A 25956-nucleotide genomic window follows, 5' to 3' on the forward strand; every position below is an offset into this window, starting at 1 on the left:
ATCTTGTCATTGCCTTCTTACAATCAGTTGTTTATTCCTTAAAGAGCATTGGTGAAGAAGTAACTTCCAAGTTCTCAAAATGTTCGCTTAAGCTATCAATCAAAAGCTTCCTGTGTCTTTTTGGTAGGATTGGACATTGAGTTTGCGTGAGATTGTGGCGTGCACATGGGTGCCGAGGGCTCAGAAGTTAAAACTCTTTCCAAAAACCCAACAAAATCCAAATATGACAGTAGACATTTTGCAGTCAGTAAATGATAGCATGCATAAAGTGAAATTACAAAATGAACATGAAAACACCAAGGTCCTCCTCACTCTCTCATCCCCACCTTTCCTTCCCAGTGTAGTGACCAAGATACTAGCTCCAGCTGTCACCACCTAAATACGGCCCAGCTGTTACAAGTGAGCAAGCCATCAGGGCTGTGAGCAGAACCATATAAATATTCCTACTCACATAGTTCAGATTTTGTAGGTTCAAACTCTTGTCTAAGAGAATCAATACTTATGAAAGCTCCAAATATAGTTCACCTTGCCAGCAAACTACAGAAAAAAACTGTGGTGAGTTCCCTGAGCCTTCCTTTCTACATCAAAAGAACACCCAAGACCCCTGAGCAAGTCTTGCACTGGCAAGCCTCTCTTGCACTGAAAATTCCTGGAAACACCCCTCTGACCTTCTGAGACTCAGTTTGCCTGGGTTCTACTTGCTGGCATCACCTGCATCTCTGGTAGCTTCAGAATCTTAGGCCCCATATACTACCAACTCAAATCTGCATTTCAACAAGATCTCCACAATCTATATCTGCACATTAAAGTTTGGGGAGACCTATGCTTTCACCATCCTGTCATTCTCCTGAAAATCTGTCCAGTTAAGACCCCCTGAATCAGGTTCTGCCCAATTCTCTACCAGAGGAAAAAAATGGAGGTTCAACCTCAAAGCTGAGCTATTGGGCCCTATATCCTGACTGCAAAAGTCTCTAATGCCAGCAGAGACCTCTGCCAAACTTTGTCTCCTGCAGGACCATTTATGACTGGGTACCCCTGGTATTTTGAAGCAGGACATGGCATTGAATGTATAGAAGATTTCTGAGGGCCCTATTGTCTAAATTCCATCTGCTAGCTGCTCTCCCCTTTATGAAATGGAAGACATGGTCTCAAGTCATTCAACAAAGGCATGAAAATTAACAAGAACTTTGTCATTGTACTTTTCAGCTCCCAACCCAATGCTAACCAACACTCCATCTATCCATAAACATAGAAGGCAGATAACCATTAGTGCCAAAAATTATTAATGTTGACATTAAAGCAAAATTTCAAATGAATATCACATTTGATTAACAAGCTGGTTCCTCTAAGAACATATTCAAATAATACCATGAAATTTATGGAGGAGTGAAGCCCCCATAAATCCTGATGATAGCCTCCAAGTTCAGTTTTCTCTGGGCTATCTTTGCCTGAATGTCTGTCCAGTCCTTGAAGCACTTGAAACCCTGGTAGATGGTGAATAATAGGAAATTGAGGGCTGGGGAGATAATTCAGTGGTGGAATGCTTGCCTAGCTGTGTAAGGCCCTGGCTTGATCCTGAGCATGGCCAAGCAAGCCTATTATCCCAGCACTTAGGAGGCTGAGGCAGGATGATTTCAAGTTGAAGGCCAGCCTGGGCTACATAGTGAGAAATGTCTCAAAAAAAAAAAAAAAATCCAGTCTTAAGTACTTTTGATCAGTTCCTGGATTGAACCTACTACATAAATTGATTCAATTCATTTTTAAGATAAGAAAACAGGTTTAATGTTGCACAACTAAGAAGTAGTAAGTACTTTCAATTTTAAATATAGCCTTCCTCTGCAAACAAACCAACATTCTTACAAGAGTTTTTTTTTTTTTTTTTTCCTTACAAGAGTTTTATTTAGGCTTGGAATTTTTGTTTGTTTGGAGGGGTTTGTTGTTTGGTTTTCTTTGTTGTGTTTGGCCCAGTAAGTCTCCATTTAATGCTGTTCAAATCTATAATTAAATATTTTTTATCCATCCTGCTCAAAAATCTGTTTGATTTCCATAGCTATTTACATAAAATAATAAAATATCATTCCTAATAACAATAAATTAGCAAGCCAGCTGGAGATTCTGGTTCACCATGAATTAAGTAAATGAAAAGTAACCAGACCCTAACTCTGCATATTGGCACATTGACAGTAAGAACAGGAGAGTTAGGGTGGCAGGTGGTGGTTGGAGACTTTAGTTTGAGCAACCAGAGTGAGGAGAGCCTGAGAGAACTAAATGTCAAGACAGCTGAATCCCACCAGCCCCACCCAGGTCAATTCGTGCCTTTCTCCTCCTCCCCCAACTGTTACATCCTGCATCTTACATAACCCCCACCCGCTGTGGGCCAAAGCATGCAGAAGGAAATGCAACCCCTCTCTTCTCAGATTTTCTTTTTCTCTATTTCTCTAAAGAGAGAGAGAGAGAGAGAGAGAAAGAGAGAGAATGTTTCCTTGTCTTCTCCCATGTGTATCACCACTAAGCACTTCTAGCTGTCAGGGGAAGCAGGGATCTTCTCTACATTATGGGGGAATTTGGTGAGCTGGATCCTGGTTTTTTACTCTGTTAAAGGGAAAAAACAGAAACTGTAAAATACCACCTCAAGCTGGTTTATATTATTTTCTTCCTGCTATAATGTCAGGAGCTGAAGAACCCGTTCTTTTTTTTCTGCAACAAAATCCTAATTTTCCTTAGGCAGAGGAATTCCTCAGGTGGATCAGGGCAAATTTTAATGTGCACACAGAGAAACCAAATCAATAAAAAAATATTGCCCCCAGTACCTACTGTGTGTCTCTTAGAAATATTTGAGTAGTGGTAAAATGTTGAGACTCCAAAATGGCAGAAATTGATTTACAAATGTGATTTTTTTTTTTTAATCCAAATTTCAGTTAGCCTTTAGCCACACGGAGCTGCAAATTTGATGTCTTCACACTAAAATGAAATTTCTCTGGTACATGTAGATACATTGCCTAAGCCACAATCACCCATTCACCTCAGCCCAAATGCATCAGTGTGCTTTCAAGAGTTTGTCATTTGGTTGACTTTGGTTTGGGCTTTTTTGGTTGCTTGTTTTTTTGTGTGCGGTTCTGGAGATCAAACACGGAGCCTATGCATTCTACCACTGAGCTAGACACCCTCCTCCCCAGCCAAGAAATTTTTCTTTTTAATTCATATGTGCATACAATGCTTGGGTCATTTCTCCCCCCTGCCCCCAACACCTCCCTTACCACCCACTAAGAAATATTTTTTTATGTATCTTGCTTATTTGATATTAAGAGATATTACTTATAAACAATTCTAATGTAGTCAGCATGTTTGAGCTTTAAGTTATAGTGCTTTCTTTTGCCTCATCAATGGATTGCAAATGATTTTCACTCATGAAGTGTTAATTAAAATTTCTGGCCCATTTATTTCTGAGACTTTCTACTTAACTAAGTCCTTTTGCCAAATCTATACCTGTTTAATTTAGGAACAAACTTCTATCTCTCCATTTCTGCTCAGAATCTGAACATACATTAACTCTTGTTCTGCTGCCAAAGTGAGCCTCCTATAGTATTTAAATGTGAGTCTCTCCAGAGTGACAACACAAAGGCAAAGCATGACAAAGAGAGGACAGCTTGGCTTCTCCCAGGCCATTATCGAAGCTGTCGAGCACTGAAGATACTCCAGACTCGGTTTTCTGTTGGCCCACAGGGATTTTGTAGAAGCATGCATGTGAGGGAAATGCAACAAAGTACAGAGTTGGAAAATGCACATCAAAGTTAGCAAAGGGGGAATGCACCCAACAATCCATGCCATTGTTAGGAGGCCTACCCTAACTTTCGCCCACCAAGCTGTCTGCAGCAGTCTCACACCGTAGGTAAACGGAGCCCAGCACTCTGAAGCATTAGGTTTTTAGAAGTGAAGTTAAACTGATAAATTAGACCTCATTTATTGAACAGCCGTTAGAGCCAATTGCCTAGGGAGTCGTTTGACACCTTTGAAGACCCTGCTAACTTAATTGGTGATAGTTTGGGGGCTGAAGGAAACATTTAAGCCAGGAGCAGCAGGACACCGTGCCGCATGAAAATGGAGAAGACAGCATTCTCCCTGACAAGGGGAGTCATATATAGATTTTTGTGTCCATTGTTTTCGCTTATTTGTGTGTGTGCTTTACTCAGTCAATCAAATATAATTGACACCACTGGGTTCTGTTGTTTTGTAGATGACAGGAGCTAATGCAAGGGAAAAGCTGGAAGTAAACTTCCTTGTGAAAGGCTGCAAAAAGGTTTTTTCACCCAGCTGGTGACATTTTTTGCTCAATTGTATTAATTGATGTAGTGACAAGGCACTGGGAAGATGATGGATACTGATCACTACACCCTTTGTAAAGTTGGGTTATATCTTGCTATTAGCATAAGCACTTGCTTGTGCAAGAAGGAAACAGCAAGCAAACAGAACAAAGGGCGAAGAAACGACAAAACTGTTTACCTGCTGGCTGCACCTGAACAAGGGAGAACAAATGGTTTCCTGTGTGTGGTGCCCAGACAGTGCTGGGGATGGGTGCTTGGTCAAACACATACTCCCAGCTTTGAGCTTACAAATGCTCTCCTTGATCTATGATCTCTGAAGAGATTCTGCCCCAGGTTTTAAGCATTTGCTCAGAACCACAAATGATCCTAAGAGTTTCCATAAAGTCCTAAGTCTGCAGGGTAGAAAATGGAGGAAAACCGACGAGCATTGGTGGCTCCTGGAATGAGAACAGCCAAATTACTCAGGCTAAGGGAACTATGGGTGTTAAAATGCTCATTTCTCAGAGTCAGTGACAGTGGCAATGATGCGTTAGAGTGAGCCACATGGCCTCACCAGACAGTGCCAGGCTGAAATGACTGACTATGCACATAAATCTATTCAAAAAGACCTTGACTTCTTGAAAGGAGAGAGGCAGAGTAAGGAGTTCTTGGGTTTGCAGAAGTCAGCCTGAAGTTTACAAGAATACAACCTATGGCACATGTGTGCTACCCTCAATCATCAAAACCCCCAGTCTTCCTTAGCCAGCCTCTGGTGTTAAATCACCTCGAATCATCTGAACTTAGCTATTTACACATTTACAGGGCAAATGTGCTTTCAGTCACACTAGGAAAACTCTTAATTTCCTTACTTTATAGAATTCATTCTTCCTCTTTCTGACATCAAGTATTTTCTATAATTTCTTCTGTGTGGCACTTAAATTTGAACTGCATCATTCAATATTATGGAATTTAAAGGGAGAGCTGGGATTCAAGGAAAATTTCCCCACTTTCCAGATTCTCAGTGGGAAAAGCCAACGGTGAAATGTCCTGTTCAAGAAGGGGACAGCACTTCACATCTGTTCCACAAATGTTTTAAGAAAGCATTTGAGAAGCATCATTACAGGAGAATTTCCACAATATATATTGAGCAAAAACTGGAATCTAGTTTTCCATAAATCCAGATACACTTACTGTTTTTCCAGAATAGTCATGGTGAGTTCACAGGAGAAATCTCTAGATTAAGTAACAGTGGGAATTTCATGCCCTTCTCAGAGAAAACCCTTCATTCCTTCAACATAGATTTATTGAGCACTTGCTCCCTGCCAGCTTAGGGAAGTAACAAAGAGCAAGTAAGACGGCATATCTGCTCTGATGGCTTATTCAGACCACAATAGGAGAAAGGCATTAATAAGGTAATAAACTCAAATAAATTTAAATTGAAAATATGGTATTTTTGTTTTTGAGATCTCAAGCAGTGCCAATAGGTTATCAAATAACAGCAAAAACCTAAAGGCTGCCTTTCCCCCAGATACCCCAAAACACCTGTATGGCAGAGATGCAGAGCAAGAGAAGGGCAGAGGGAATGGAGCAGCACTGTGACTAGGAGAATTTTGGATTGCAATTCTACCCGCTCCCCTGTTTGCATTTGGAGCAAAATGAATCCTTACTGTGGGAAAATATTGAATCTCCACATTAATATAAACTCTGAAAACGATTCAACTTAGACCATGAAGAAATTTGCAGAGCTACGGGGCTATCCCATGGTAACATTAGAGTCATCTCAGATTGCCCTTGTAATTTGAGAATGTTTTTCCCTTGGAAAAATAATGTAAGGAGGAGTTGTACTTTTTCTGTGATCCTTGCTACCAAGGCCCTACTACAGAAGGTCCATTAGCCAAGCAGCAAGCCTCTGCCCTCACCTCTGCAGGTACATGGCCGTGGAGAGTGGAGATAGCAGTGATAGAGCAGGGCAGATGCACTGAACTTGATAGCACCAGCAGCCCTGCACCCATTTCCATCTCTGAAATTCTACAGGGAGTCATGACATAGGAGCATTAATGTCATCAGACACAAAAGGCATGAACACAGTCTTCATGACAGATGATTCGCACAGAGGCCACGGCTACCCTGAAGAGATAGCATGCTGCCCCAGTCCTGAGCTGGTATACCACCCTGGGAAAATGCGCCCCCTGGAGAGCACGGGACCCACCACCCACGGGTGCCCTTGGTAAGACATTTCAGAAAGAGGTTGGCTTGCCAGAAAGCACTGTCAACAGAAATTACACTGATGGTGGTACACTTGTGGCAACAAGCCATGTGCCTTTATGTATAGTTGGTCAAGATTCAGTTGTTCCCTATCCATTCCACTCCATTCCATTCTGTCCTGTTCCATTTCTTCTATTCTGTTCTGTTCTATTCCATTCTATGCCATCCCATTGCCTCCCGTTCCATGTATGCACTCACATACGTGCACACCCTACCTTACACATCACAGAGGTATTTATTCTGAAGTCATCCACTCCAGGGAAGTCACTGCTCGCCCCCCACACTGTGACTTCACTCCCCTCTCCACCTTAACATGTGCTTGTTCTCTACCTAGACAGAGCCTGAGTGGCCATTATGGTGCACCCCAAAACTTCCTGTTTATTGTTTTGTTTTTGCTTTTTTATCCTTTACTATCTCACTTTAATAGGTTTTTTTGGGGGGGTTTCCCCCTTTTTGGTCAAGGAATGGAATGGAATGGAACAGGACAAAACAGAACAGAATGGAAATGGAGAAAAAGAAAGAGCCAGTCCTTTTGTCTTTATTTTGTTTTTGAGACAGCGGCTCTCTAACTTTCTCTAACTTTGCTCAGGATGACTTCAAACTCACAATTCTCCTGTCTCCACTCCCAAATTATCTATTTTGATATATCATTTGATTTACCCAAGAAAAGTATTATGTTAAGAGGCAGCACACATAAATAGTGGTTAGTTACCTATTTCTGTGTAAAGGAAAAACAATAAAAATAGACAAAAGGTAAAGCTATCCCAGGCAGCCCTGTCATTAGCCACATCTGCAGCTCAGGTCTGCTGGTCTGGGCCAGGTTTGCATGCTTTCAGCTATGCCCATAACAGCGACCTGTGGGTTAAGTGGTGCCGTTGACGCTGGCATCTCTGTTGCCTTGGTTGGGACAACTGACTGATTGGATTCTGGTTCAGGAAAGCCCTCCATGTCCAGCAGGATGAGAGATGAGTACCTTGAGTACCTTTCTGTTGTCACTGCTCTTTTGGTTTTTTAGACAGATTCCGAGTAGCCCACACTGGCCTTGAACCCACTATCCTTCTGCCTCAGCCTCCTGAGTGCTGGGATTACAGGCTATGCCACTATGTAGCCCTTATCACTAACTTTTGTCACATGATCTGCCACCTTTTTATGTTTCAGACCAGTGCAGGACATGCTGATTTCTATTGAGCCACATGAAAATGATCAGTTCCTTGTAACAACTACAAATTTCATTCTTCTCTGGCTAATGTTCAGTCTGTATTATGAGGTCTTCATCTGATTAGCTATGATACCTTCTCACTGCTGCTCTGTAGAAAATCTGTGCTAATGAAAACAAACCAGAAGCATGGCTCCTCTTCAGTTCTACGGAGAGGTGCACCCCGAGTTCCTGCATGTGCTTCCTCACCAGCTGGAAGCAAAGTTCCATAAACCACCCTATCCCTTAATAGAAAAGAAGGGAGGGAGGGAGGACTTGTGGACTGGGAGCTTCCCAAAGGCTCTTTGCCAGCTCTTGATGCAAGCTCTGTCCTTGTTAACACCCTCTCCTCTGCCACTCTTTGCAACACCGTGGTTCAAATTGCCTCCTTGCTGTTGATTGCAGTTTTGCTGTATAACTTCTTAATTCCTGTGCATGCTGTGACAGGAACTGTTTTCTTTCTATATTCCTTTGTGCAGTGCTGTGCAACAGATTGAATTCTCAATAAGTATGGGATTCATTTACAACCAAATACATATCTTTGATAAAGAATATTCTCCAAACTAGGGAGAATTCAGCAGTTTGATGTTAATACTTCATGACAATTTTTGTAGAAGGGGCTATTTCTTGTAAGAATCATCTGACATCACCCAACAACACGGTCCCAGGTGACCTCTCCCAGGAGGAGACTGTGGGAGTTGGCTTCAAGTACAGGCATAAGCTTTTTCTACTATGGTCTCTTATGGTCAGCCCTCTGGCCGTAAGACATTGGCCTCTAACCCCACAGGAACCTGGCTCCAAGAGTTGGGCTCAGGAGTATCTTTCTAGAGCTTACACCACTGATCTGGTCAAAATACGCTTTTCTAGAAAATAAAAGATTTCCTCAACACAAAAGACAAATGATCCTACAGAAAAACAACACAAACAGATTTCAGCTGACTTTTGGGTACCCTGTAGAGGAGTGACCACTTCCCAAATAAACCATGGTGTCCAGGAAAACCAGCATGCCTCCCATTCCTATCAGCCTTGTAATTACCAAAGACTTAGATTCCTCCAGTTACCTTCCTTTTCTGAGCCTCTACACTGCTGGTCTGTGCTGCTTTTCCTTTGGCCTTCCTTCCGTGTCTCAATCAGCCTTTCTATTGAGACTCTGGAATCCCTAGCCCGTGGTTACCAAATGTCCTGTCCCCTGAGGATCTGAGAAGAAGCCTGCCTTTCTCCTGAGCTCGAAGCTCCAAGGCAAAGCCACTTACCTAAGGGTAAGTATACCTGAGGGTCAGGAGATGGGAGAGTATCCTCCCTAGTGCCCGGATATGTTGCTACCTCATGTGAAGACCCTGCATCTTTGACACAGCAATGTAGTATTCCATCTGATACCCATCTTACTGTTGTCCCATACTGACCTACCAACCACTTGTCCCAGTCACTGTAGGTTTGGGTGTATGGCTTACCTCCCTCTCCCCTTTAAGTCTAACCAACTGTGCAGGTAGCTTTAATGTCCAGGAAAACAAGCCTGTGGCTCCTTCACTTCCTCGTCTCCATGGACTTTCTCTGCTTTACCAACAAATTGATCTATTCCTCCACAGCCACATCTAGAACTTCCCCATCTGAAAACTGGGCAGTGTGACATTTTTAGGGTTGGGCAGGACTAGAGTTTGAACCCAGGGCTTCATGTTTGCAAAGCATGACCATTCAGGTCACACCTCCAGTCCATTTTGCTCTGATTATTTTGGAGATGGGGGTCTCCTGAACTATTTGCCCAGGCTGGCCTAGAACTATGATCCTCTTGATCTCAATGTCTTAAGTAGGTAGCATTACAGGCATGAGCCACCAACACCTGACGAGACATTCTTTTCTGATCCCAATCTCTGTTCTTCCCAGTTCTCCCACCAGTTGTTCTCACCCCTCAGCTCATAAAAACCTAAAACTTACTGATGTCCCCTAAGGCCACTGACATGGCAGGAGAAAAGTCACACAGCCCTGAACAATGTTTCTCTATATAACTGACATTTGTACTCCTTCTTTTAGGACTGCCTGGCAATTGTTTCCTTGTCAACTCTCACCCCCAGGATTTGGAGTTCGGTTTTTTTTTTTTTTTTTTTTGCAAACTGTAGCAGACACCAGAAATGGTAAACAAGACCCACTGATGCCTACCCCTCAGGAGTTTATTCTAAAGGAGAAAAGCATACAACCAAAAGATCAACAGAAATGCTGTAATGAGAGCGTTACGGGAACATGAGAGGGGTGAACTCATAAAAGGAAACCTCCGGCATCCATGGAATTGTCACAGTAAACCCCTCCGCTATTAATGTATGCTAATAAGAAACGTTTCAGTGCTATGGGTGATATGATAGAGACGGACTGGAAGCTGTGTCAGGTTGTATGTCAGCAAAGGTCCCACTGAGGATGGAACACCGAAGACCTGTGAAAGGCACATTTCACAAAGAAGAAACCACTTTTCCAAAGACTACTGTGGATGCTATTTCAGTTTGGGGAACAGCAAGGAAGCCCAACCGCTACTTACTGGTAGGAAATGAGGGACAGGAGAGAACAGGCCAGTCAGGGAAAGGAGTTTGGATAGGTATTGAGCACACAAAGACAGACTATTAGAGGAAGATGTCATTTGTGTGGTGCTTGGGATCACACCCAGGGCCTTGTGTATGTAGGAAAGTGCTCTACCACTGAGCTACATCCCCAGCCCCATTTTTTTTTTTAATTTGAAGAATGACATGATTTGATTTAGAGTTTTCAGAAGATCACCCACCTCAAAGTTCTTGTTTTCTCTCTCCCATGCCTTCCTTTTTCCTGACTCCTTTCTGCCTCCATTTGAACATCACAATTCTCTCCCCTCACTTAAGAAAACAGCCCTGAACACCAGCTCTCTCTCAGCAGGCTTCCTCTCCCCTTTTCACAGGGGCCCTGACTACCCCTGCTCAACTCTGAGCCTGAGGCCCAGCTCTCCACCCAGTTCTCTTGAAGGTCGCGGCTGCAATGGCCCCATCCTACCTGGCTCCCTCATGAGTCCTGTTGAAGCCACTTCTCCTGGCTCCGTGCTCACTGCTGCAATTTCCTCTCACTTCTCTGGCTGCTCCCTTTGCTCTCGTGTGAGCTTCTTGTGCAAGCTGTGCACACTGGCCCTTCAGTATCAGTGAGGACTGGGGACCTCTTCAGCTCACTCTCTTTCTCAGTCCACTTGCTCTCTCGGGGCAACTATCTCCACATCCCACTCCTCCCAGCATGCATGCACACAGCCTCCATCCCCGTCTATATTTCATGTCTCACAAAGCCACCTCTCCTGCTATATCTCTCTACTGAGTTCCATGTATGTCTGCTTGTCACACTGGCCCCGACCCACCCCCAACCTATCATAAACTGAGTCACCATCTCCTACACACTTGTAACTTGTCTTGTGTTCTCAATATCATTTGCCCACCTAGAAGCCTGCATTACCCCTTCTCCTTATCCCTTACAACTATCGTTATCAACACTGCTCCCCAGCAGTGAAACCAGGGTCCCCAGCCCCGGACACATCTGATTCCAGACAGCATATCTTACGTGGATTATGGCAACAGAGACCATCCCGTCTCCAGCATGTCACCTCAGTCCTTCTCAGTGCAACTAGAGTCATTTTTCTAAACCCAAAAGATTCATTAGTTCTTCATCTCTCTCAAAGTACAAGCTGGCTTTTCTAGGTATTTCTCCTGACTGTCTCACTGCAGATATAGTAATTATTCTCACATTCACTAACATAAACACTCATCTACAAATGCCTACATGCTGTTTCCCTTCTTTGAAGTTTCCTCCCTAAAAGGCCAGGCATGGTGGTCCATGCCTGTTATTCTAGCACTCAGAAGGCTGAGGAGGAGGATCATGAGTTTGAGGCCCCAGTCTGGGCTACATAGCAAGACCCTGTCCTGAAAAAAAAAAAAAAAAAGTAATGTTGCGTTTCCATATCCTAAGGAGATGGAGAAGCTAATTATTCTGATTTGATCATCAGACACCATATACATGTATGAACTTATCACACTGTACCTCATAACTATTATTATGTGTTAGTTAAAAATAAATTAAGGACCCAGTAGGATGGTGTATGTCTGTAATCTCAGCTACTCAGGAAACAGAGACAGAAAGAAGTTAGCTAGATCTTATCTCAAAAAACAAGCCAAGCACGATAGCTCATGCCTGTGGTCCCAACTACTCAGGAGACAGAGGTATGGAGGATCACAGTGTGAGACCCTAACTGAAAAACCAACTAAAAGCAAAAGACTAGGTGTATGGCTCAAGTAATAGATCCCTTGCCTAACAAGTGTGAAGCCTTTTGCTCAATCCCCAGTACCACAAAAATAAGTTTATTTATTTATTTGTTTAGCAGTATTAGGGTTTGAACTCAAGTCTTTATGATTATGAGTAGATTTTTAAAAAGACCACTTATCAAACTAAATTATAAATTACAGTTTTCTTTTTGTCTGTTTTTATTCCTGCTTAGACTTTAAGTTCCAGATGAGCACAACACCCTGCTTGTTTCCTTCACTCCTCATTCACCCACAATTAGCAGAATTTACACATACATGGCTCTCAAATGTTTTTTTTTCAAATTAAGGATGCAATACCTTCACAACATAATTATTTTCTCTAAACAAAGGCTGTTGTCTCAAACAGGCTTTGCAGTTGTCATATCCACAATCTCTCTTCTTCTCTAGGACAGCTGCACACTAATAGAAGCATCTGTACAACTTGCATCTTGGTGAAAGAGGATCACAAGGTTTGCCCATCACTTCTCTCTTCCTCCTTGTCTGCTTCCTGAGTCTCCTTTAATTTAACCCTCCCCCTTTATTTTTCAATGGGAAATAAAACAGTTGACTTGAGAAATCTTCTTTGAAAAGTAATATTGCTTTTCTAAATAAAAAGTTGAAAATTAGAAAGCAAGAAATAGTGGGAAGAACTTTATTCTTAATCTATGCCAATATTTGACAAAACTTAGAAACTGCAAAAGTAATTACAGATAAATACACAAAAGAGATTCTTACCTGACCGTTTGCATCTTCTACTGTGGTAGCCTCTCTGCCCTTCCTTCCCTGCCTCCCAGAGGACCACAAGCAATATGGCATTTTTGAGCTCTTGGAAGTTCTCCATCACCCACACAGGGTAATCCAGGAAAAACACTCAATCAAAGATGAGAGAGATTATTGGGAAGTCCTAAAAAACACATAGAGAGGAAGCAGGTGAGGGCTATGAGGTCCCAAGACCAGGAAGCACCTCTGACACCTGGGAAAGGAGGAGGAGGAGGATTGGGCAGAAAGAGCCTCAGATGGCAGTGCAATTCAGAAAGGTTTGGCCAAGCCAAAGGGGACTCATTCAAGGGGAGTCCTGTAGGCAGAAATGGATCAGATCCATTACCCCTACTATGCTAAGTCATTGGCTAGGAGCAGCCTGGGGGAGGCCTGGCCTCAGCATGTCCACCATGGCACCTGGAGCCAGAGGTTCAATCTAGAGAGGGAATTGAGCAGGGCACCTCTAAGGCTGACATCATGACTTCAGAATTTCTTGGTAAAAGTGTCTCAAAAAACCAATGTGCCAAGAAGAGGAAAACTTAAACTCAATGTCATGTATTATTTTATCTCAGGGGTTCTCAACCTCAGGAAGACGTCCCCTCCCTCACCCCCACAACAGATACTTACCAATCTCTGGAGACTTTCTGAATTGTCCCATCTGGCACTGGGTTTGGGAGTAGCCAGTGAACAGAAGCCAGATATGCTTACAATGCACAGGACAGCCTTCTACAACAAAGAGACAAAGAATGACCTGGCTTAAAATGTCAGGGATGTCACGTTGAGGAAATCTGTTGCACATCAAATTGAAAAATTATCAAGTACATTTTCAGAGAATATATGTGGTTCTTCCTACATCAAAGAGTGTAAGCTGGAGCTGGGTGGTGCACACCAATAATCACAGGGCTCGCAGGTGGAAGCAGGAGGATCACAAGGTCAAGGCCAGCCTGAGCACATGATTTGGGGGGAGATAAGGGAATAAAAATGTTGGGGGAGGTGAACGTGGAGAAGCCAATAACACATGTGGTATATCACTGTCCATCCAGACAGCATTGACCCAAAATCCTACCATCAACCCTTGCTCCTCTCTTATCTTGGCATATAGCCTATGAAATAAATCCCACACACCTTGCAGATAACATGAAGGTAGAATGCCACCTGTCCTCCAGGGTCCTGCTTCATCCATAGCTGCTAGTATGTGTGTCCCACACAGTGCTCCCATTGACTGCAGGGTTGAGGGAAGAAAGTGGTTGCAAACTGTATGAAACATGGCCATGTTCTTCACAGAGTTACCATTCAGATTTAAAACATAATCATTTAACAAGGTTTAGTTACGGGTGGGGATAATGAAACTCCTATTTTCCTTTCCCTCCGGTGCCCAAACACTGTCTTCATTATTCCATTTCTTCAGGATGAAACCGTAGCTGTGAAAATGTACACTGACCAATCTGCTGACAGATCACCCTCAGGACCAAGAGTGGAATTCTAGAGTAGATATGAGAATAGGAGTCTTGGAAATAATTTATTTGAAAATATGACAGTAGTCCAGAGCATGAAATCACTCTTGGCAGACTAAAAATAAAAGAACTAGAATTGGCCATCGTGCTTCCAATGTGTGAAACCACGGTCAGCCTTCCAAGAGATCAGCTGAAGGTCACAAGTAAAAATCAGACCCCAAGGAAATTTTTAAAGTGGGAAAGAAAGATGGGAAAAGAAAACCTGTTCAATCCCCTGCCTCTGACCTGCACTGATGCCCACAAATGAATGAGCAGTGAATTATATCCGGTCAAAGTACCATCAGAGCCAGTCAGTAGTCCTGTGAAAAATGAGTGGGAAAGGATCACCTGAATGGAGGGGCAGGGGTCATCCGGACTTCCAGACTTCCAGTGTCTGTTTCACTCTTGTTCCACTTTACTGCAAATAATAGCTATGTCAGGAAAGTTTTTATCAAAGTGACTAAAAGAATAACTAAGAAGACTTGGCATAGTTCTAAGACAAATTCCTTATTTGTGAACTTGTTTGAAACCAGGTATGGCCTTCTTCTTGTCTGGTACCAAGTTTCAACAAAGCTCTTACAGTCTGGTAAAATTATAGAATGTCTCTCTCTAAAGCTACCGTAGGCTTCACTCCCAAAGAAAATAAGCTAGTACTGGTTTCCAATAGGAACCTGGCTGCCACACAGGGCAAACATCCAAGGTCTGAGCCTCGCACTTTGAGCTTCTCAGATTATGTCACACAGAAAGGTGCCCCGAGCTGGGTTTCTGCAGCCTCAGAACAAACTCAAGGTTTTTGTTTTTTAAAACTTACCTGTGCCATTTAAATCTTTATAAGGGTCAAGAAAAAGTCTTGCCGTCTCTTTTTTAATTCCAGGGAAGGGACCAATTTGGAAGTCAGAAAATTTGGAGACCATTGTGCTCCTGATGTCTTGACCTTGAAAAAGAAAAAGCAACATCACTCAGCCTCACATTCCTCTTTGTACACCTGCCAGTCTTGTTCCACTCAACAGGAAATGAATGCAACAACAGAAATAAAATCCCCTGAGCCTTTGAAAAGCAAAGTGCACTGGGAGAAAGACTTCTTATATCAGTCCTCTTCTGTGACAGGCTTGGGCCTGCAGCACACCTTCCTATCTACTTTTATTGTTCTCCTTGACCAGAAGAGGTAGAGTGCAGATGTCTGTTCTTAGACGCAGGAAAAATAAAAATGCACTGGCTTCAGAAGCACACGTGAGGAGCCCTCGGCGTGCACAGCAACGGCCTCCCGTAATAGACCTCGATGTTTACATGATTAACTTCAGCTTTTGACACTCTTCACAAATCAAGTCTGATTGGGGTTTCTCGTTGAAACAACCTGACAAGCCTAACCAGGAAGCCTCCAGGGGCTGTTTTTTCTTCTTTCTTTTTCTTTTTTTCCTAAGTAATGGATAAAAACAAGCCAGAACAGTCACTTTGGAAGTGGTAGCATCCAAACTTAGTTTTCTTTTTTATTTATTGTCATGCACTTGCTTCTTTAACCCACTCTATTGATCCTGAGTGGGAAGGGGGGGTTCGATGGAAAAGAAGCATCAGTTCAAGTCAGACATCTGTGGTTTAGTCCTAAGGGAAAAAATAAATAGTCCCAACCTAGAGGAAGGGGAGGGCAGATTTAAAAAAAAAAAAACCAGAAGATTGACTGGTTTGTGAGAGATCCCAGTGGATTCCTGCCTCCACCAGAGCATCATTTAAGCCTATGTTCTTCCATCTACCTTGTTTGCAGTAAATAGCTGCCCATTATGTCAGGTCAGGCAAGTGCCGGCCGTCACAGCTCGGTGGTCGTGATCTGCCCACAGAGCTGCAGGAAAGGTCCCCAGAGAGCAAAAGCATGTGTCACGTTCTGGAGCTGTCAAGGTTCTAAGCGACAGCTTATCTTGAGGGTTTAAAACATGCAAGCTGTCCCAGCTTCCTTCTCTCTCCTCCTCCCTCCCTCCACTCACCCCCCCCCATTCCCCTCCCCCAGCCATTTTCCTCTTGACAATCTGCTTGAGAGAAGACAGATGCTTGGGGCAGTTTTCTTAAATCTGCTCTAATTCCACCCGGTGCAATCCACAAATGCGGCTCTGTCCATCTTTTGAAAAGGCTAGGATCCAGAGGCAGCCCCATTTATTATTTGCCTTGACACTGACACAAATATTTTCAGATGGGTTGGAGGCTGTCACGTTACTATCCTTATGTTCTCTGCCCTCAATAAATAAGACACATTAAAGTTCTTAAAGGCAAACAAAGAACTGTATCCTGGGTACCATTCGTCCTGCAGGTGCCATGTTTAATTGAACATTTTATAGCACTCTAATGTCATGTCAGGTTCTTAATGTGACATGTGTTCCTCTCTTCCATTATCAGCATCTAGGAACATCACAAAATCTTCCGTGGAGTCATGTGTATGAAAAATAAGATTTATCCTCTGAGCTTCACTGAATCATTTATGAGTTGCCTTATCTTACCCAGGCAATTTCATAACTCGTAAATGGCCCCTCCGCTCTGCTGTCTGGATTTTGTTTACTGTAAAATCCCAAAATAGTATGACTATTTTCAAGATAGTGAGCTAAATTTTGCTGCAGGATAGAATCGCCCTGCATCTGCCCTTTATTTTTCCACTTACAGCTCCAGATATGAAGCATGGAGCCAATTTGGGGATAGGTTGCAAATGTATAGCATTTTAGGATATGTCGTTCTATAGGGCAAAGATAAGAGCCTTGAAATGATTACAGTATTGGGCAAGCATCTTTGGAGAACACTGCTCAGATGTGAGACCTGGCAGTGCCTCCAGCTGTTTACCTGCCAACAGAAATTAGCCATGTGGCAAAAAGAGAAACCACACCTGACTGATATTGAAAAAAATACAGGACACTGGTGAAACCACTAAGGGATTAATACTATTTCAATAAGAGGAAAAGATGCATGGAAGTTAAAGTAAGTAATGAAAGGAGGATTGTGGGAAGCTGTCTGTATTTGTTTTCTTCCAGAGCTGGGGCTAGAATCTAGGGCCTTGTACATGCTAGGCAAGTGAGTTACAAACCCAACCCGGAAGCTAAGTTTTTGTTGTGTCATTTTCAATGAGGGAAGACCTCATGAAGTAGATGGACTGGCAGTGAGTCCCTGCCATGTGCAAAGACCTCTACTCCATGCAGAGTTCTGGGTGTAGTTAGCCAGACAACACAACTTTTTTCCAGCTCAGACATGGACTAAATAATCTAAACTGTTTCAGGGATGTCATATAGACAGTGTGGTCTTCACTAGCCACAACTTTACCATATTTGCCTCTGAGCATTCTGAATGTTTCTGGCAAAAAATACAACCTAATACTTATTTCTGATGCCTATCTACTCGGGATGACTACCTGAACTTATAAAAACTCCATGTAATATATAAAATGGATGGAATATTCTTTGCTTTGAAAAAAGCATATATTTAATTTAAAAAATATTTTAAAAGCATCTATAAAGTTTCTTCTGCTGTTTGACCAACTATTGGTAGAAAGGAATGCCATCAAAACTATAACCAAAAGTGGCATTATGCTTCCAGAAAAATCTTCAGGAGAAGTTTTGCAAACAGCAGTGGCTGTGGGATTGATCAGGCTCTACAGCAAAGGTGGACAGAGTCAACCAGTCAGTGTGCAAGCTGGAGATAGTGTGCTTCTGCCAGAACATTGAGGCATCAAAGTAGTTCTAGAAGACAAGGATTATTTCTCATTTAGAGATGGTGACACTCTTGGAAAGTATGTAGACTGAAATAAATCACTAGTGAGCTGGCATCACAGGAAGCTGTCCATTCCACTGACATTCTGGAATCTTTCATCATGTAAATAATTTCCAAGTCTTCCTTTTATAATAAACTGATGACACCTAAACTTATGATACCCATTGCCTCTAAAGTTTAGTCCCTTGGACTGGTATAAACATTTCCAAATAAAATATGTAAATGAAAAAATTAAATTCAATCATCTATTGGAAGAGATTTATTTATCTGTTATTTATTTATTTATTTTTGTCTAAGAGGTGGTACAGCACAATTGACGTGCTCTGCATTTCATGGCATCTGTTATCTTTCTCTCAGGTCTCGGTTTACTCATCTGTAAAATGGAAATGATGTTACTTACATCATTTATGCCTGCTGTAGAGACTAAACTTTAAGTGTCTAATCCAATTCCCAGAACATTCATAGGCACTAGTAAAGACCAGCTGTTACCATTTCCATCAGGTGTAGGTAAGTTTGATTTGCGTGACCCTGGAGAGGACTATGTGGAAGATTCCGCAGACATTTTAGAACTCTGCCTTTCACTAACTATCACGGATCATGACGGTGGCAGAGTGAGCATGGCTGCTAACTACACTCTGCACAAGTAGGCAGGGCTTATCTTGCACTAGCATTTTGAAAAATCACAGGACAGATCTCAAATACTGCAGCTAAACAATCATGAGAGTTGAAACTCAATCCTTGAGTTAATGCAAACCTCCTGACAGGTTTTCAGGGGAGTGGGGAAGGTTCTGGATTCCTTTATAGATACCCTTCATGGGAAGTCATATAAATCTAATGACTCAGACTTTTTGGTCAAAGGACTCATTCTATTCCTATAGATTTGGGGGTTTTGTCTTTGTTTTTTTGGGGGGAGGAGGAGTTTGTTTTGTTTTGTTTGGGGGATTTTGAGACAACATTCTACTATGCAGCCAAGGCTGTCCTCAAACTTGTGATCCTCCTGCCTCAGCCTCCAAAGTGCTGGTATTATAGGCATACACCACCACACCCAGTCCATCCCCATAGGATTCTTTAAATTTTCACCAATACCATCTTTACATAAAATCAATATTGATTTTCTTAATTGAATTCATCATAAAGGAAGGCTGACAGACCCTTCTTAATTCTCTCTCCTAGTCATTGTAGAAACCTGTTATTAAAATATTTTTACAGATGAGCAATTTGTATCATGCCTATAATAAATTTACCATTTTCCCCAAGATCCAAATGTGAGAAACATGAAAGAGATTCAATTATAAAAACCTATTTTCATTCAGTTAAGGACAAGAGAATTTATTACGGATTGCTGTCTGCCATGTCTCCCACAAGCATAAATGGGTTCAATTTCAACCACAGCATCAACTCTGTCCTAATGACCTTGACTGTGTGCAACAGGGCATGCTAACTTATACACTGAGGGTTTTAAGCTCTACAAACATGCTTAAGAAATGAAGAGCTTATAAAAAGAATTTAGATATGATGAACACTCAGAGATCTGACTCTGAACACACTTATTTACAGGTAAAATAGGTGGCCAATTATGATTATCATGGCGACTTTCAGTTGTCCCACTATACATCTATCTGAGAACCAAGTGCAAGGAGATGCCTTTCACCATGCCCAGGGCCTTCCATTTGCTTCTCAGAAAATTCCTTGTGGGGCCTCTGCGGTGGGTGGGGCATGTTGGTATGGTCAAGTGTCTAGATGTCCAGACATTTTTGCCTTCTTTGTAACAGGCTTGATAAATGGGCCAGTAGGCTATCCTGTCTCTGAAAAGTGCCTTCCCTCTACTCACTTGCAATAGGAAGAAGCATGAGATCCAAGTTGTATTCTTCTCTGAGCCATAGAGCTGAGTAAAGTGTAAAAGTAAAGAGGCTCCAAATGCTGAACAAGGCAGGTTACCCCAGCCTCCCCATGCCCCAGCTGGCAAAGCAGGTCTCCAGCTGGGGAGGACACGTTGGGAGGGCCTCTTGTAAAATAACTGACCATTGGTTTCAAAGTTGCATGACTCAGAAGCTCTGCTCCCAGGCACATTCCATACAGGCATTGTTGCCTGTGCTCACCATGACTGTATGGAATTTCCTAGCACAATGCTGTGAATAAAATCCAAAAATGTCCATGTGTCTACTAACAGGAGAAAGAATAAATTGTGGTACTTTAAACATGGATTATTATAAAGCAGTGAAAATGAATGACCATCTCTTCATGTAATAATAATATTGGAAATATAATGGGATATGAATAAACAAATCAGAAAAATATGTAAGTATATTATATTTATATTACATAATGGCACTATTTCCATAAAGCTCAAAATCATGCAAAAATAAAATTTAAGGTAACATTTACCCCAGGAGTATAGTGAGGGAGTGTGCATGGAAACAGCCCTGGATCTTAACAATAAGACTAGACGTGTGTATGTTCTTCAGAGCAATAGGCATCTCGTGTTTATTACTAGACTTCTGTGGCCTACATATGTTCATTTTTATGCATGAAATAGCACATGATTTTTAAAGTTCAATTTTTAAAATTAGGGAGTGGCTAAAGAGTGCTTGCCTAGCAAGCATAAGGCCCTGAGTTCAAATCCCATTACCATAAAAAATAAATAAAAGTTCCATTTCTAAAAATAAAGGGTCTGCAGACTTCAGACCAAACCACCTACGCTGATAATTTCTGAGTATCTGACAATGGGGGGGGGAGCCCATGACAAGATGTGATAGGACACAGCACACTGTGCTAATCCCAAGTTTATCAGAAGTCTTACTTTAAATTTTCTAGTGTTATCTGTAGGTCTTACTAATTCTTAGCTCATCAATGCACTTCTAAGGCCTCATTTGCTTGGTAAACCAACCAGGAGCTGTCTGAAACTGTCACGCTTGGGACTGGCAGAGTGGTTCAAGTGGTAGAGAGTCTGACTAGCAAGCATGAGGCCCAGAATTCAAAACCCCTATGCTGCCAAAAAAAGAAGAAGAAGAAGAAAAAAAAAAATGAAACCGTCATGCTTAGAGTATCAGATGCAATTGTACATATCTCTTGTGGGATGTCCACAGCAGGTTCTTCATCTTTTTCAGTGTTTTCTTAGGATTTTACATGAGACTTCTTGACTAAGGAGGCATTTGCAATAACCACCCCACAGCCTTCAAGCTGCTAAATGTGTTTCAGCACTATTCAGAGTCATGAGGAAATGTGATAACACACACATCTCCAGTCTCCACATTTGTCATTGATACTACATAAACATTACAAAGTCAAAAATACAGGAAAGTTAGGGGCTGATAGAGTGGCTCAAGTGACAGTGCCTGGCTAGCAAGCATGAGGCTGTGGGTTCAAACCCCAGTGCCACCAAAACCAAAAACCACCAACAAAAATATAGGAAAGAGAAAGAAAAATAGCAAATAATAAAGAAATATAACAAGGAAACGCTCCAAAAATGGTTAAACAACATAGGATAGCGGGAAAAGGGTTGAGGAAGTGCAGTGGAAGGGGGTTACATTGACTTAAGCATAATGCATGTACCAAGGCAAAAATCCCACTGAACAATGAACCTAAGCAAAGAAGGACAAGAATGGAAAACAGGCACTAACAGGAGGGGAGGGTAAAAGAAGGAAATAAAAAAAGTAAATACGAGTGATGTACTTTCTATAAAAGAATGAACATAGAATTTTAACCCTGTTGAAATTGCCATAAGAAGGGGACTAAGGGAAAAGGGAAAACTGTAGGGGATGTATGCATATATAAATGGAAATGACACAATGAAACTATCTATATAGCTATCCTAAACAAACAAAAATGCCTTTCTTTTCAAAAACAGAGGGCAAGAAGGTAAAACAGGTCCTGTCTGGGGATGGGCACCAGTGGGAGAAGGGACAATAAAAAAGAAAGGGTGTAGGAGGGTGAATATAGTAGAAATATTATGAGTTATGTATGTAAATGGAAAAATGAGACCTGCTGAAACTATTCCAGGAATGGGAGAGAGGTGATAAAGGACAATGATGGAGGGGTTGAATTCAACTATGATATAGTGTAAGAAGTTTTGTAAATGTCACAATGTACCCCCAGTGCAAAAATAATATGCTAATCACATTTTTTAATATAGGAAAACAAACGTGGATTGGTGATACCGTTTTCATTACATAATCAGAAAAAATGTCCAGATGGAAAAAAAAATGCGAACGTGAGTTCTGACAACAATCTTAAAGATTCTGGATGGAGCCCTCTTGAATCACACCCAGTGATCAGGAAATGCCATTATGAGAGAAATTATTGGTACTAAAGTCACAGCAGAGAGCATGGACCTAACACCTGTTCCTCAAAGGTACGCGGACATTCTGCAAGCTTTCTTATTGATTGTTGTTCCCGTGTGCACCTCTGGGAACACAGTAGCACAGATATGTTCTGATCAGAAAAAGAGTGGCCTTTTCTTTGGAAGTGTTTTAATGCTGTGATATGCTGAGAGAACTGACTGAAAGGACAAGAAGGGAGAAAAAAACCTTATTATTGTGCAGCCCATGGGGAAATGGGCATTTTTACACTTTTCTACAAAAGCAGGGCTCCAGGCTGGATCCAAATGCTGTATTTTAGGGGTTTTAGTTTATTTTGGTTTTTGGCAGTACTGGAGCTTAAACTTACGCTTCCCAGGCAGGATGTATACTACTTGAGCCACTCCACCAACCCTTTTTTGTGATGGGGTTTTTTCGAGATAGAGTCTTGTAAACTATTTGCCTGGGCTGGCTTCCAACCGTGATTCTACTGATCTCTGCCTCCTGAGAAGCCAGGATTAAAGGCATGGGCCACCGGCAGCCAGCTAATGGTGTGTTCTTGATTGGGGAAAGGAGTGAGGTCCTTCCATAACCAATAGAGGAGCCCAGGCAGCAGCAAAGGCCCATGGGTGCTTTTCTGTCAGAATGTGGAAGAGAGGCATGCACGTGTGGACGGCAACAAGAGGTGCCTGGCTCATGCACTGTCCCTCACCTACATCACCCAGTTGTCACCTGATGCCCGCAGGGCCACTGTGATCCTTGTTTCTCAACTGGAGTCCAAGGTCCAAACCATTTGTGTAACTCCTCTGAAGTCACACAGTGACTATGTGGCAAAGAATGATTTTAGGTCATAAGCAGGGTTTCCAACAACATGAATTACAAGTTGGTGATCGGAGGACCTGTGGCCTATCTTATGGAAAATTTATCAAACTTGAAGCAGACCTAATGTGAACAATTACTACAAAGATCCTGAAGACAGTCAGAACCAGCTTCTACAGGAAACCTCTTGCAATGGCAAGGGCGAAAATAAGAATAGGGACTTAAGATTTTCTGTTAGCATATTTCTGCTTGAGTTCAGCATTTTGATATAAACCTGTCATTCATTTCTGTTGTTTAGTTTTATTTGGGGGTTTGGTTCTTGTTTGGGGGGGGTTGGTTGTTTGTTGAAACTGGGTCTCTCAAATATAGCCCAGGCTGGCCTCAAATTTGAGATCCCCCTGCTCAGTGCTGGGATTCCAGGGGTATGCCACCAAGCCCAGCACACTTGGCACTCTTTTTTCCTGTGTAGGGATTTTATTTCTCAGCATAGTAAGCTCATGTTAACATTTGCAGCTTGTTCTATTTCCCAGTTTCACTCCATCAATTTCCATATATAGATCAATCAGATAGGAAGACAAAAATATGACAAATTGCTCCAGGAAAAAAAATTTATAGTGCTGGGGATTGAACCCAGGGCCTTGAGTGTGCTAATAAGCACTCTACCACTGAGCCATATTCCCAGCCCCAAAATATTTAATTTACAACAAAACAACCAAAGTCTATGGAAGCCTGCTATCTTTATAAGCAAGTCACTAGCAGCGACTCTTTGGTGTCAGAAGTTAGCACGAATCATGGAGACAGCACACCATGAAGGACATGCAATTTTAATGTCCACAGTTAAAGAACATATCTAAAAATTATCCCTGAGAATGGATTCTCAAATCTACAGCCACTGAGAATGAGTTTTAACACTTGACTAAACCTGTAGAAAACACTTAGAAAGAAGATCCCATGTGCCTGAAGGCCAGAAAATAAGTGTTTCTCAGAGTTGTTCAGACGTAGATCTGGTCAAAGGACCAAATATCAGAATGTAACATGGATAAAGAGTTCAAATACAGGGAGTTCCTCTAATCTGTGCGACCTTGGGAAATAGTTTTACTTTGCTGTGCCTCAGTTTTCTCATCTGTGAAATGGGGGAAACAATGCTTTCTATCCTATTCTGTTCTCATTAAAACACGAAAGTTAATCTTTATTTGTCCCTGCTGACAGTGCACACATTAAGTGCATGCATGTTCACTATTGTTAATAATGCTTGTAAACACGGCCATACTTAGAGGATGAGCTCTCTGGAGTTTCAGCCAAGTGGCAGGTGCTAAGACCTCAGCACAAAGCTTCTGTTCTGCTGTGGTCTGATGAAGGTAAACACTCAAGAATTTTTTTAAAACATAAAATGAAATTTACCTTGAGTGTTTCACTTTTAGGACCCTTGACTCATCTGCTTTTTATCTTTCCTGCCTTTTTTATAATAAACATGTTCATGCATCTATTTGAGCAGTATTTACCGAGTCCATACTTTGTGCAAAATATGTTCTAGGTGTCACAAGACAGTAGCCACGAAGGTAACAAAACCCTTGCTCTCCTGGAACTTAATTGTGTGTGGAGGGAGAAGGCAGGGTTATAGAAATAAATGCACATGTTGGTCATAGATAGAGACAAATTACAGGCTGGAAATGACAGAATGAGGAGGAAGGGAGGGCAGGGGTAGTGGTTACTTTACCTGAATTCCTGGGTATCTTTGAGAAAATAATATTTCAACAGAAATCTGAAGGAACGCACAGCCATTCAAAGCCCTCCGAAAGCATCAAGGGCCAAGGCTCAGGAGCAGCAGGTAGCAGGTGCTCCCAGAGTCCAGAATCGCCACACTGAGGTGAGAAAAGACTGCCATGAAATCCCTTCCACACCCACAGACATTTCCCCCAGGTCTGTGCAGTCCAGGAGCAAGAGTTTGGGGGTGTGGCTCAAAGGTAGAGCACTGGCCTAGCAGACCCCAGAGAGAGAGAGAGAGAGAGAGATTGAAGGTTGAGTTCTACTCTAAATGCAGTAAGGTGACAAAACGTGTGTTATATTTTTTTAGAATACTGCCCTTGCTGCTGTGACAAATAAGTGAGTAACTGCTTTCTTTTGAGTCTGAAGGAGCGTCCATGTCAGCATCACCACCTCTGGTCATTTATACCTTAGCCCAAACTCCTTTGAATGGAATTTCTGGCCCCAGGAAGCAAATACAAACAGAAGTTTCGCTCCTAAAATTATAACCAGGAAGTTCAATTCTTCATTGATAAGTAAAGCCTTCTCCCTTGGATAATGTCTTTTTGCTAGAGAGGAAGGTGGGGGAGTCTCCTGGCTCTGGATCCATAGGCCTTTTCCTAGAGGCTGATGGTGGCACCAGAATTCCTCCTGGAACATTCTCTTCTGCAGCGCACCCCAGCTGGTAGATGACAGTGACACCTCCCTCTAACCCAGATGCCTTTCCTGCTCTTTCTTCTGCTCCAGTACAGCCAGACGCTGAGGGTGTGAGTCAGCCTCCGCCATTCTGTTCCCTCACCGTGCCCCATGAAAGGGGCACAGGAGTCACCACACCACCCATCACCTTCCAGCCTCCGGTCGGCAGCCCATTCCCAGCTCTTTGGCTCACAGTGCAAAGGAGACTTCCAAGCAAAGGCCATGAGTCCTGACATAGACGCTCCAGGGAGGGCTGGTCTTCAGCCACAGCTGGAGTCCAAGGTGACATTAGCAGGCATGGTCACGCACTGAGGGATATTTTATCTGTGTTCTGGCCTTGTGAACCACGGTAAGTCAAGC

The 25956-nt window shown here is 42.3% G+C and overlaps 1 long non-coding RNA gene and 1 pseudogene across 2 annotated transcripts; one reads left to right on the plus strand and one right to left on the minus strand.

The window, feature by feature from the left end:
* Positions 1-12794: 12794 nt before the first annotated feature.
* Positions 12795-25075, minus strand: LOC141423887 (uncharacterized). 2 transcript variants are annotated; one of them, XR_012448647.1, is made up of 5 exons: positions 24875-25075; positions 15117-15239; positions 14654-14723; positions 13938-14034; positions 12795-12957 (listed from the first exon to the last, which is right to left on the minus strand). It is a non-coding gene; the product is annotated as an uncharacterized lncRNA (long non-coding RNA). The 2 variants fall into 2 exon arrangements; XR_012448648.1 differs by lacking the exon at positions 12795-12957 and adding an exon at positions 13179-13538.
* Positions 13070-18075, plus strand: LOC109680651 (10 kDa heat shock protein, mitochondrial-like; annotated as a pseudogene).
* Positions 25076-25956: the final 881 nt, after the last annotated feature.

Source organism: Castor canadensis, chromosome 6 (assembly GCF_047511655.1).
Source record: "Castor canadensis chromosome 6, mCasCan1.hap1v2, whole genome shotgun sequence".
In the NCBI taxonomy this organism is placed as follows: Eukaryota; Metazoa; Chordata; class Mammalia; order Rodentia; family Castoridae; genus Castor; species Castor canadensis.